Source organism: Primulina tabacum, chromosome 4, assembly GCF_025594145.1.
Source record: "Primulina tabacum isolate GXHZ01 chromosome 4, ASM2559414v2, whole genome shotgun sequence".
NCBI lineage: Eukaryota > Viridiplantae > Streptophyta > Magnoliopsida > Lamiales > Gesneriaceae > Primulina > Primulina tabacum.
The window spans coordinates 20,566,324-20,576,763 of NC_134553.1; the positions used below are offsets into that span (position 1 = coordinate 20,566,324).

General features: G+C 33.2%; 1 pseudogene; it reads right to left on the bottom strand.

Annotated features, from left to right (window-relative positions):
- Positions 1-1,772: 1,772 nt before the first annotated feature.
- Positions 1,773-10,186, bottom strand: LOC142541898 (uncharacterized; annotated as a pseudogene).
- Positions 10,187-10,440: the final 254 nt, after the last annotated feature.

The window sequence follows — 10,440 nt, forward strand, 5'->3', positions numbered from 1 at the left end:
AATTATGCAGTTATTTATTTTTATGCACTATTGCATGTTAGGGATTATTTCAAGATCATTTTAAAAGTTCACGCATTAGGATTTCTAGATGCATTTCGCGCTCGATCGAGGAACAGAGACGGTAGAATTATGAGGAAAATTATTTTAATTATATGATTAATTTTTATTAATTAACATAAGGTGTTTTAAGTGTATTTTTCAAGAAATGGGCTGTGTTGGGTATTTTTACCCGCCAGAGCATATTTTCAATCGGTACACAAATTTTAACGATTCAGATGACTTTTGAGTGCTCGAGCGATATTTTCAAAAACATACCAAAAGAAAATATTTTTCGGGAGCATTTTTGGGCTTGTTGGGTTTGTTTTAATGTTAAATGGGCTCAAAAATCATTTTTATCCTTTTTAAATTAAGTGAGGGCCCATTGGTGCATTTTAAATAAACCTAAACCTATTTTCACCAACCCTATACCTAATTATATCATAGCAGCCGCCCCTCCCTTCCATTCAGCAGCCTCCTCTCGGTTTCTTCAGGTAAAGGCTTCGGCCATTACTGCTCTTTCAAGAAGGATCATTTCCCGCCTCTCCGGTGCCTCTCCGACGTGAAATTCTTCAAGCTTTCGATGTTAAATCATCAAGGCACGCCTGTATTTTCATTTTCTACTCATACACGCGATAAGTATGCTAAAGTTTATGTATGTGTAAGAAAATTTTATGATCTACATCATGATTGCGTTTTTGAAGAGGTTTGACATGAGACGTTGCATCTTTTAGCCTCATACTCACGTTTACTTTGTATAGTTGCAAGGGGCTTCCGAGTTCTTGATGTTAAGGGGCTATGAACGGTGGTTTAATGCCGTCGTAGTGCTGGAGTCGATAGAGTGCAGGTGCTAGATGAAGGCCGAGACTTGGTGCACTAGGAGGCTAGAGTTTTGAGAGGTTTTGGTGCAAAGTAGGGTAGACTCCCCTGAAAGGGGGCTGAAGAAGAACAAGGTGCGATCCATGAGGGTCCAACCGAGGTCCATGGGAGGTCTCAGCGCAGCTGGTTTCAAGTGGAAGAGGGGTCTCTAAGCACACACCGTATTTTTTCTTAATTACATAAAAATCATAAACATGATGCATAAACATGAAAAACATGATAAATATGTGTTCAGGGCACTGCCAGGACTAAAATATCACACTGAACCCAAAATGACCATTTTACCCATAGACCTCTAAATTTCGACCCGAAGCTTACCAAACTCCCTAAAACATCCCAAAACATAATTATAAGCATTTTTTAGACGTAAAATCGAGCCGTTTCAAAACTTAACCGAATCGTTTTAAAACTTAGACCGAGGTCTCGGTTTCAGCCCGAATCGAACAAAAACTTAACCAATTTATTCCAAACTTAAACCACACCTTATAAACACATTTACAGCCTTATAACCCTCAATACCTGACCCTTAAACCTCTCGACCATACCCCAAATGTTGCTGGAAAAATTCTGCAAATTCCCAAGTCCGACCCTAGGCGCGATTCTTCCCATAATTTTCGATCATAGCCCACAACCGACTGAACCAGCCACACAACAGTCCCTCGTAGCCAACCTAGGGACCCTACTGGACCTACATGACTCTCTTGCACAGCCCCATGAACGCCCCATGCACTCGAGTACCCGATGATCAACCAAAACACCAACTCGCGGCCAACAACCAACCCTCCGATCGGTCGGCTTCGTGATCAGCTCCAGCCATGTTCGAGCCATCTTGGACCATGACTCCGACTCACCAGGGTCTAATTCATGGCTAGGGATGGCCCTTGCACAGCCGGCTTTTTCACAACCCATCGATATATCCCAAAAACAATACCCGCTCGACCATTCATGCTTAGACACACTTCCACCCGACCAAACGTGACTCCAGATCCTAGTTCCTCCCATCCTTGATGTGAAAATCCCCCTAGCAGCAAAGGTCTATGCCCATTTACACTAAAAATAAGAAAAACGTGAGTAATATATAAGGATATGCGAGTTCATGTCAATCGAATGAAGGAAAAACGTTTTCACGTGCAAGGCCGATATTCTCTACATACATGGCACACATCACAACAACTATATGACGTAAATGATGCTTAAAAGAAATACATGACATTCCTCGATGTTGTAAGAACAAAAACATGGAGAGAAACGCGTCGGGGAGGCGCCAAAGGAGCGGGGAATGAGTTATTCTTGAAGCAAAAGGGGAGGACCGAGGATTGGCTGCTGAGAAGCTTCGAAATCTTGCTGGAAAGCTCACGTGAAAGTTGCTGGAGAGTGGGGTGTTGGCTGATTGAATTGGGTTAGGTTTTGGGTAGTAATTAAATAGGTAATTAACACATTCCCGAAAAATATTTCATTTTGGTAAGTTTTTGAAAATATTTCTCGAACCCTCAAAAAGTCATATGTTTCGATAAAATTTACGTACCAATTAAAAATATGCTCGAGCAGGATAAAATACCCATTAAAGCCCATTTCTTGAAATTACACTTAAAACACCTCGTATTAATTAATAAAAATTAAACATATAATAAAAATAATCTTCCTGATATTTCCCCAATCTTCGTTCCTCAATCGAGCGTGAAATTCATCTAGAAACCCTAATGCGTGAACTTTAAAAAAAAATCGTGAAATAAACACTTTCATGCAATAATTATGCATTAAATGCATAAAAATAGATAAACACATAATTTAAATAAAATTCAAGATTTGCATGCACTCAGGTTACGTAAGTTAAATTTCCTGAACCTTAGATTTAAATAAAAGTCCATGGGCTTGATACATGTTACAAGCCCAAACTACATGCAATGGAGATGAAGAGTTGAGAAACAAATTTTTCAATAAACAAGTCATGTCTTGTACATGCACTTTAACTATTTCAAGTTCCAAGAATTTTTTTCCCTTCTTTCCTCTTCCCCACCATGGTCGAAACTTCCCTCATATTTTTCCAAAAATTTGCTTCTTCATTTAATGATAAGAGCATAAATTTATCAAAGAAAAATACTCTACACTTTCTAGTGCAAGTGTGGAGTGTTTCTTTGAAGCTAGTGATGGACCTAATTTGAAGGAAAGAATCCTCTTGAGCAAGGTGTGCTCTCGAAAGCTTGTAGATTGGGTCAACCTTTCAAGAGCTAAGTTGTTTACAATTTAGTTGGAGCCAATATTTAATCATTGTGATTGATAGGTAAAAATATAAACACACTATGTATGTTAATGTGTTATTTGTTATTTGTTCCACACTAAGTGGGGTGATCGGTTTTTGCTATTGCAAAAATGATTTTCAAACTTCCGTTGCGCATCTGGGCACCCGTAACCGATCCCCTTTCAAGTGGTATCAGAGCCATGTTACTTTTTTGTAACAAATACTTGATATCATATTGAGGACTATTTCTAACCGCATGAGGAAGTTCGACACAACTAATCGAGGCACTACAAGAAATTTCAGAATCAACAACACACATACGACAACGGTTTTAACTAAAACCGTTGTTAAAAAACTTTTAACAACGGTTTTAGTTAAAACCGTTGTCGTGGATCATTTTTTAAGCAAAAGAAAACGGTTTTTATAAAACCGTTGTCTTTTGGGGGTCAAAGACAACGGTTTTTAGGGTCAATAACAACGGTTCTGTAAAAGCGTTGTCTTTGAACATTTATGACAACACGTTTCATGAACCGTTGTCTATTAACGTGTTTTTTTGGACAATCGACAACGATTTTAGAAAACCGTTGTCGATTAGGGTGTGTTTAGAATAAAACACAACGTTATTTACCGACGGTTTTCATAAAACCGTCGCTAATGTAAGCGACAGTTGTTGCGACTTTGATTGTTGCACTCCCAAGAGCAGGTTGTCCACAAGTAGTATAATTCGGTGAGTCCGATATCGTATCCACATGTAAGCTAAGGTAATTACAAGTCCACTACAATGTCTTTTTGTTTTGTTTTTGTTTTTGTTTCTTTTTAATTTTAATTGTTTGAATCTTTAATGGGTAAATTTTAATTGTTCAAATTTTAATTTAAGTAGTTGAGATTAAATGATCCACTCTTGGTATTTTAATAAAGTTAACATTAACGAACATTATTGAAATCCACTTAATAAAATGGTTCCAATATATTAAATAATCATATTTATATTATGTTATATATTATTATCTTATAATTATATAACTTATAAATGTTGTCAAGTATTTATTGTGCTATATATATATTTGTAAACACTAAATCAAGGTTCCCACTTCAAATGGTTGGTAAAACCAAACTAACATTTAAATGGTACCAAGAAATTAATATTACGATATAATTATATATAGTAAATCAAGGTTCCCACTTTAAATGGTTGGTAAAATCAAACAAACATTTAAATGGTTCCAAGAATTTAATATTATAATATATTCATATATAATAAATCAAGGCATCCACTTTAAATGGTTGGTAATACCAAACAAACATTTAAATGGTTCCAAGAATTTAGTGTAACATATAGCAACAATAAATCAAAACTCCCACTTATAAGTAGGGTATAAAAATGCTTAAAGAAATAAATATAACATAAACAATAAATAACTGATTAAATAATATAAAACATAGATTATTACCTTTCAATAACCTTATTATCATGCCAAGAGTTTCACATTATCATCTCAACTTTAGGAAGTTAGCTATTCATTATTCAAAGTGTAAAACTTTGAATATGAAATTAACATGCTAATTGTATTTAAATGAAGAAATAAAGAAAAAATATAGAGAGAAATATTATGAACTCAAAGGTTTGTTCATAGAATGAGGGATATCTCAATACATTACAATGCACCCCTATTTATAGCCAAATTTGGGGAGACAACCACAAATAAAATATTATTTTTTTTACACATAAGTCTTCATTGGTGTTCCAAGATATTATATTATATTACACATCACTTTTGAAAATCTTTTTCTCCGAATTTGTTTCTTCACATAAAAAGAAACATGTGGATAAGAGTTGTCTAGTTGTGCTATTTTTTTCAAACCATTTGACTAAGTAATTTGAGAGATATGGTCAAAATACTATAGCATGATAAAACTGCCACTCCTTTGGTAACTTAATTTGTTGCTTAATTTGATCCCAATTGTGAGATGATTTTTATCTCTTGCTTTCCACCAATATTATAGATATTAACATCAACTTTCTACAGGTCCAAGAATCATCTTAATCCCATTTGCAACGCCAAGTTTATTCTTGTTTTATCGAACCTGTAAAAAATAGTAAAAACTTGTAATTACACAACAACTTATATTTTATATAATTTATTATAAAACATATAATATTTAAACATTTAATAAAACAAAAACTATATATTTATATTATAAAACATTTAATTAATGTACAATTTTTATATTTATCACACCTCTCAACCAGCTTATTGCTAGTCCCTAGCAATTTAAGCGTTAATAGCAATACAAAACATATTGATTAATTTAAATAGAAATGTAATCAAAACTATCTAAGTTTTTAAATTAAATTTGAAAACTGTCAAAGTTATATCAAGATCATCATAATTATAATTTATGAAATAATTTGAGATGATCAATTCAAAGCTTATTTCAGGTAGTTAAATGTACACGGCTTTCAGAAATTCCTAGTAAGAGTCTCAACTCCATATCCTCACAGGTTAATAAATGTTTCAATTTATGGCAACGATTTCTCTCATGGAGTTGGAATACAGATAAATGCTCATAAAAATGGTTTACAGAATGCAGACAGACAAACGAGCCAAACTAATCAAAAAATAGAAAATCCATTGATTCAAAATCTAGTTGTTCTTATTATATATTTTTTCCTGATATTTTTTTTTTCATAACATCATGGAATCAGACTAAGTTTATGCTTCTTGACCACATATTTATTTAATTTGTACAATAAATTTATCTCTTTCTTTCTTTCTTTTTTTTATGAGAGATATATAGGTCGTAGCATATAACTTAAAAATTACATAGATCTTCAATATCTTTCTTTTTGTATTTGTCTCCTTTTTTTTTTCAGGAAATATCATTTTTTTTTTCAAAATAAGAACTCAAGCTCTAAACAATAGATAGTCTCTCTCATGATCAATAAAGGCTCGAAAGCTGTTTTCTCAGTCCTCTCCACTCACTTACAAAATATGTATGAGTTTAAAATTTTAGGCACTCTTATAAGGTATATCTTGGGCCATATACTTTAATACCTGATTTTATCACAATGGTTAATCATTCAAAAAGATTTCATAAATCATATTTTTATAATGATCAGAATATTAAAATTGACTTTTTTTTCAAATAAAAATTTAAACATTCTTAAATAGATTAATGCATGTTCTAATTTAAATCTTTCAAACATGTAATGTATGACATTTTTGTAAAAATTACTAAGATACAAACTATAAACATGATTTTATTCTAAAATAATATATATATATATTTTTTTAAATTTTTTAAATTTTTTTTATAAGTTTGTTCCCCCCCCAATCAGAATATGACATTGTCTCTAATATCAAAATAACTATTAATAAATAGTACATAATGAAAGAGATATCACCTGGAATTTTATTGAAGATAACAAACTGAAACAAACGCAAACCAATCCACGACTTTTGAATCAATGATCCAACTTCTTTTTCTTACTGCTTGATTGCGACCAATTGATCTTTGTTATCATCGGATCAGGCTTATGAACAAAAGCTTCCAAATCATCAATTAATTGGTCGACAGTCGAAGCACAGATGAGCATCTGTCGTGAATTTTCTGAAATGAAATTCTGTTCCACAGCTTTATCAAGAAATGTCAACAAACTGTCATAATAATTATTGATATTCAACAAGCCCACAGGTTTATTATGGATATTAAGTTGTGCCCAAGAAATAGTGTAAAAAATTTCTTCTAATGTACCAAAACCACCTGGCAGTGCGATAAAAGCATCAGAATTTTCAATCATTTGAGTGATTCTTTCATACATAGAAGAAACTTTTAATTCCTCCCCAATCATAACACCTGTAATATTTCCTTCAGCTAAAGCTGTAGGAATAATACCTAAAACCTGACTACCTCCAAGATGAGCAGATGTTGAAACAGATCCCATTAACCCAATATTACCTCCCCCATATACCAAGTGAATTTTTCTCTCAGCTAATATCTTTCCAAGATTATTCGCTGCTTCTACAAACACTTCATTTTTTCCAGGACTCGACCCACAAAATACACAAATATTTTTCAATGTTTGTGCAGAGGTTCCAGTCATGTTTTTACTTTCTTTTTTTTGGTCTGCGAAAATAGAGAGAAAGATGAGAGATTTTATAGGGGTAATATGTTATCATGACAAAACTATGGGTCACAGCTATAAACAGAATAAATAGTAAAAACAATAATGACACACATGCAGAAACGGCTTCAACGCCTTCTATGAGTCGAGGATATACTTCCCTATCCAATTTTCTTATAAATTGGCAAACAGGGTCTTTTTAGTCGGATTCCCAAGACTATGACGCTCATCTTGGAATTGTTTCCATAAACGGAGAAGTTCAATAAGCACATGTTCACTAGAATGCGTCTCAAGAGTCAATAAGATGTTATCTAAAGACTACTTACTCAGCCCATTCTTAATGAAACCAATTTTATCTTCTTTGTTATTGGAAACACATCCCAAAGATCTGCATCGTTTGTCACAAGTCCATCTTGCACACTTATGACAAACCCCTAAACTTTTGGCCCTTCAATTTTTCGCATAAGTGCTTTTTCCTAATCCAGGCAAATACCGAATGAGCAATGATTGTGGAACTTCTCCTCCTAATCGGACCTTAGCTTCTATTACAAGACGAATATCTTCTGGAATTCCTTCTTGCATCATCAATCTCAATCTTTCACACATTCCTACATAAAGTTTTCTTAGAACATTTTCAGAAACAGAGGGAAAATATTTACAAATTTTTGAGAGAATTTCATCCATTTTGAAAAGAAAAGAAATGATTTTTTTTTATTTTTGTATCAGCAATTGTGGGAAACTGATTTAACCGACTATGGGAGTCACGGAGTACTGTTATCTGCCATTTAACCGGGAAAATAAAAAGATTAAGAAAACCTGAAATAAAAACAAACAAACTTAAATGCAACACCAAAAAAAATAAAAATAAAAAAATCAAGGACCAGAAAGGGAAATAAACTCTTCTTGAAAGATTTCATTTTCTAAAAATGGTTTAAGCCTTTGTCCATTTACTTTAAAAATATCACCATTTTCATGATTTTCAATATCCACAGCTCCATAAGTATACACATGCTTTACAACATATGGGCCTGTCCATCTTGATCGTAATTTTCTGGGAATATGTGAAGTCGAGAATTATAAAGCAAAACTTTTTTACCAATCTCAAAAGATTTTCTAAGAATTGTTTTATCATTAAATGATTTGATTTTTACTTTATAAATCCTTGAATTCTCATATGCGTCATTTCTGAGTTCATCAAGTTCATTAAGTTGCAATTTACGCAATTTGTTGGCATCATCAATGCTTGAATTTAAAGTTTTGATCGTCCAATAAGCTTTATGTTCCAATTCCACAGGCAAATGACAATGTTTTCCATAAACCAACCTATAGGGAGACATATTCAATGATGTTTTAAAAGCTGTTCGATATGCCCAAAGTGCATAATTATGTCGCAGAGACCAATCTTTTCTATTTGAGTTAACAGTTTTTTCCAAAATTTGCTTTATCTCCCTATTAGCTATTTCAACTTGTCCATTTGTTTGAGGATGATAAGGAGTAGTTACTTTATGAGTAATATCATATTTTTTCATTAATGAAGCAAATGGTTTATTAACAAAGTGAGTTCCCCCATCACTTATCATGGCTCGAGGAATTCCAAATCTACTAAAAGTATTTTCTTTTAAAAATTTGATGACGATTTTATGATTATTTGTTTTACATGGAATTGCCTCTATCCATTTGGAAACATAATCAACTGCAACTAAAATATACAAGTATCCAAACGACGGTGGAAAAGGTCCCATAAAATCTATTCCTCAACAATCAAAGATTTCAATTTCAACAATAAGATTCAAAGGCATCATGTTTCTTTTTGAAATCGCACCCAATTTTTGACAATTTTCACAGATCTTGCAGATTTCGTGGGTGTCTTTAAACAAAGTGGGCCAATAAAATCCACACTGCAAGATTTTTGCAGCTGTTTTCTCTGAAGAAAAATGTCCTCCGCATGCTTCTAAATGACAAAATTTAATGACACTACTTACCTCATTGTCGGGTATGCAACGTCGGAAAATTTGATCCGGACAATACTTGAACAGATACAGATCATCCCAATAAAAGTTTTTTACCTCATTCAAAAATTTTCTTTTATCTTGAGAACTCCATTGCGGTGGCATTTTTCCTGTCACAAGAAAATTTACTATGTTAGCAAATCAATGTGTAGTAGTAACTGAAAATAGATGTTCATCAGGAAAATTATCGTTAATTGGTGTCATTTCACAAGATGATCCTGTTACTAGTCTCGATAAATGATCGGCTACGACATTCTCGGTTCCTTTTTTATCTTTGATCACAATGTCAAATTCTTAGAGCAACAAAATCCATCGTATCAGTCGTGGATTTGCATCCTGTTTGATCAACAAATATCTAATAGCAGAATGATCAGTAAACACAATAGTCGTTGATCCAATCAAATAAGAACGAAATTTATCTAATGCAAATATTACAGAAAGTAGTTCTTTTTCAGTTGTGGAGTAATTCATTTGAGCATTGTTTAAAGTTCTACTTGCATAATATATCACATAAGGCTTACCGTTTCTTCTTTGACCCAATACTGCACCGACTGCATAATCACTCGCATCGCACATGATTTCAAATGGTAAAGACCAATCAGGAGGTTGCATGATAGGAGCTGATGTTAAATGTCGAATGATTTTATCAAAAGCATTTTGACAGTCTTGAGTCCACTCAAATGCAGTGTCTTTTGTTAAGAGGTTACAAATGGGTTTAGAGATTAAACTAAAGTCATTTATAAACCTCCTATAAAATCCAGCATGTCCAAAAAATGAGCGAATTTCTTTAATGGTTTTTGGAGGGGGTAAATTGGCAATGACATCAACTTTTGCTTTATCAACTTCAATTCCATGAGATGACACGACATGTCCCAAAACAATTCAAGAAGTAATCATGTAATGACATTTTCCCAATTTAAAATAAGACCTTTTTCCTCGTATCTTTTTAAAACTTTTTCCAAGTTTTCAAGACAATTATCAAATGTATTCCCAAAGACATTTAAATCATCCATGAAAATTTCCAAACAATTTTCAACCATGTCGCAAAAAATACTTAGCAGACATCTTTGAAATGTTGCTGGGGCATTGCATAAACCAAATGACATCCTTCTGAATGCAAATGTTCCAAAAGGACATGTGAATGTAGTTTT